The sequence below is a fragment of the Phycodurus eques genome, unplaced genomic scaffold (genome assembly GCF_024500275.1).
Source record: "Phycodurus eques isolate BA_2022a unplaced genomic scaffold, UOR_Pequ_1.1 contig_90, whole genome shotgun sequence".
Lineage (NCBI taxonomy): Eukaryota > Metazoa > Chordata > Actinopteri > Syngnathiformes > Syngnathidae > Phycodurus > Phycodurus eques.
Genome location: NW_026904087.1, coordinates 96,732 through 100,127, shown reverse-complemented (window position 1 = coordinate 100,127; position 3,396 = coordinate 96,732). Strand labels below are relative to the sequence as shown.

General features: G+C 50.3%; 1 protein-coding gene across 1 annotated transcript in view; it reads left to right on the top strand.

The window, feature by feature from the left end:
- Positions 1 to 2,238, top strand: part of LOC133398374 (gastrula zinc finger protein XlCGF52.1-like) — a 48,779-nt gene extending 46,541 nt beyond the window's left edge. The window contains exon 3 of the transcript XR_009767799.1: positions 2,161 to 2,238. The gene's annotated coding sequence lies outside the window, so the exon portion shown is untranslated. The remainder of the gene's footprint in view (positions 1 to 2,160) is intronic.
- Positions 2,239 to 3,396: the final 1,158 nt, after the last annotated feature.

Sequence of the window (3,396 nt, the reverse complement as noted above, 5' to 3'; positions counted from 1 at the left end):
ACAGAACCACATCATCTGCAAAAAGCAGAGATGCAATACTGAGGCCACCAAACCGGACCCCCTCTACGCTTCGGCTGCGCCTAAAAATTCTGTCCATAAAAGTTATGAACAGAATCAGTGACAAAGGGCAGCCTTGGCGGAGTCCAACCCTCACCGGAAACGAGTCCGACTTACTGCCGGATATGCGGACCAAACTTTGACTCCGGTCGTACAGGGACCGAACAGCCCGTATCAGTATCAGTACCATACTCCCGAAGCACCCCCCACAGGACCACCCGAGGGACACGGTCGAACGCCTTCTCCAAGTCCACAAAACAAATGTAGACTGGTTGGGCGAACTCCCATGCACCCTCGAGGACCCTGCAGAGGGTGTAGAGCTGGTCCACTGTTCCACGGACAGGACGAAAAACACACTCCTCCTCCTGAATCTGGGATTCAACTTCCCGACGGACCCTCCTCTCCAGCACCCCTAAATAGACCTTACCAGGGAGGCTGAGGAGTGTGATCCCCCTGTAGTTGGAACACACCCTCCAGTCCCCCTTCTTAAAAAGGGGGACCACCACCCCAGTCTGCCAATCCAGAGACACTGTCCCCGATGTCCATGCGATGTTGCAGAGGCGTGTCAACCAGGACAGCCCAAGAACATCCAGAGCCTTGAGGAACTCCGGGCGAATCTCATCCACCCCCGGTGCCCTGCCACCGAGGAGCTTTTTAACCACCTCGGTGACCTCAACCCCAGAGATAGGAGAGCCCACCTCAGAGAACCCAGACTCTGCTCCCTCATGGGAATGCGTGTCGGTGGAATTGAGGAGGTCTTCGAAGTATTCTCTCCACCGGCTCACAACGTCCCGAGTCGAGGTCAGCAGCGCCCCATCCCCACTATACACAGTGTTGATGGTGCACTGCTTTCCCCTCCTGAGACGTCGGATGGTGGACCAGAATTTCCTCGAAGCCGTCCGGAAGTCTTTTTCCATGGCCTCACCGAACTCCTCCCATGCCCGAGTTTTTGCTTCAGCGACCACCAAAGCTGCATTCCGCTTGGCCAGCCATCTGCTGCCTCAGGAGTCCCACAGGCCAAAAAGGCCCGACAGGACTCCTTCTTAAGCTTGACGGCATTCCTCACCATTGGTGTCCACCAACGGGTTCGGGGATTGCCGCCACGACAGCCACCGACCACCTTACGGCCCCAGCTCCGGTCGGCCACCTCAGCAATGGAGGCGCGGAACATGGTCCACTCGGACTCGATGTCCCCAGCCTCCCCTGGAACATGAGCAAAGTTCTGTCGGTGGTGGGAGTTGAAACTACTTTTGACAGGGGATTCCGCTAGACGTTCCCAGCAGACCCTCACAATATGTTTGGGCCTGCCACATCGGACTGGCATCTTCCCCCACCATCAGAGCCAACTCACCACCAGGTGGTGATCAGTTGACAGCTCCGCCCCTCTTTTTACCCGAGTGTCCAAGACATGGAGCCGCAAGTCCGATGACACGACCACAAAGTCGATCATCGAACTGCGACCCACAAAGTCGATCATCGAACTACGACCTAGGGTGTCCTGGTGCCAAGTGCACGTGTGGACACCCTTATGCTTGAACATGGTGTTCGTTATGGACAATCCGTGACGAGCACACAAGTCCAATAACAGAACACCGCTCGGGTTCTGATCGGGAGGGCCGTTCCTCCCAATTACGTCCTTCCAGGTCTCACTGTCATTGCCCACTTGAGCATTGAAGTCCCCCAGCAGAACGATGGAGTCCCCAGCGGTAGCGCTCTCCAGCACCCCCTCCAAGGACTCCAAAAAGGGTGGGTACTCTGAACTGGTGTTTGGTTCATAGGCACAAACAACAGTCAGGACCCGTCCCCCCACCCGAAGGCCTTCGAGCCCCACCTCCAGGCCTTGCTCCAGAAGGGGGCCCCGGTGACCCGCGTCCGGGCAAGGGAAATCTGTGTCCATAATTTGTCTTCTTCATAAGGGGTCTTTGAGCCGTACTTCGTCTGGTCCCTCAGCGAGGACCTGTTTGCCATGGGTGACCCTGCCAGGGGCGTGAAGCCCCAGACGACTTAGCTCCTAGGATCATTGGGACACACAAACCCCTCCACCACGATAAGGTGACGGCTCAAGGAGGGGAAACTCGGTCGTAATTTGCTAAAATCATTGAGGTTCATTGTTTTCTCCTCCTTAATGGACACACAGCACCCCATATTGGCAGAAAAAAGCGGAATTGTTGAAATGTTTGCAGATTTATTTCAAAAGAAGAACTGAAATATCACACAGCCACAAGTATTCCAACCCTTTGCTCAGTATTGAGTAGAAGCGCCCTTTTGAGCTTTTTGGGAATGATGCAACAAGTTTTTCACACCTGGAATTCCTAATCAAGTCCGATCAGCATAATCAAACACAGCTGGACTCCAATGAAGGTGAAGAACCATTTGAAGGATGATCAGAAGAAATGGACACCACCCGAGTTAAATATAGGAGTGTCACAGCAAAGGGTCGGAATACTTATGGCTGTGTGATATTTCAGTTCTTCTTTTTTCATAAATCTGCAAATATTTCAACCATTATTTTTTTTTCTGTCAATATGGGGTGCTGTGTGTACATTCATGAGGTGAAAAATTATGTGATTTTAGCAAATGGTTGCAATATAACACATATAAAGTTTAAGGGGGGTCCGAATACTTTCCGTACCCACTGTATGTATGTATGTATCGATCCAATATATGTATAGATCACAAATGAGTTTCTGCAGATGGCATTGTGTGACAGATGTGGACTGTCATAATGTCCGACGACCCGTAACGAAGGTCTCCTGTCCCGAAACTGCGGCTGATCTCATTTGATATTATCTGATCCATAAAAGCTCAAATATTGGGCTGATCATTATAATATTATTATTTATGATAGTTTGAAGCTGTCATGAATAGAAATGTCTGCATATATTTTGGCGATGATTGTTGACAGTTGTGGGACATGAAGCCACGTTTCTTGGGTTCATGCATGAGGCTTGCAAGGATGTGGTGCTCGCCCGGCGTGTTTGCGTCATTTTAATGATGTCGTTCTCATCCATCCCAAATTTTTAAATTTGTCAAGCACATTAAAGTCGTGATTGAACATCATTTCGGGGTACGAGCTGTTGTTCATGTGATGCAATGATATATGACAGCAATGGAAGATATACAACGTAATACCAGCTTGAACAAGGCGGTGTTTGGAAACTCAAGCAATTTCCTGAAAAGTTGTCATTTTGAAGGTGAGGGGATTCCACCTGACAGCTGCGATATACAAATATGACCAATGACTGCCACTTCATAGTATGGTACATTCCTTTTCCCACACCAGCGATGCCAGTGCTTTTCAATTTTGTTGATGAAAAAGGGGCGTTCAAAAGGGAATTA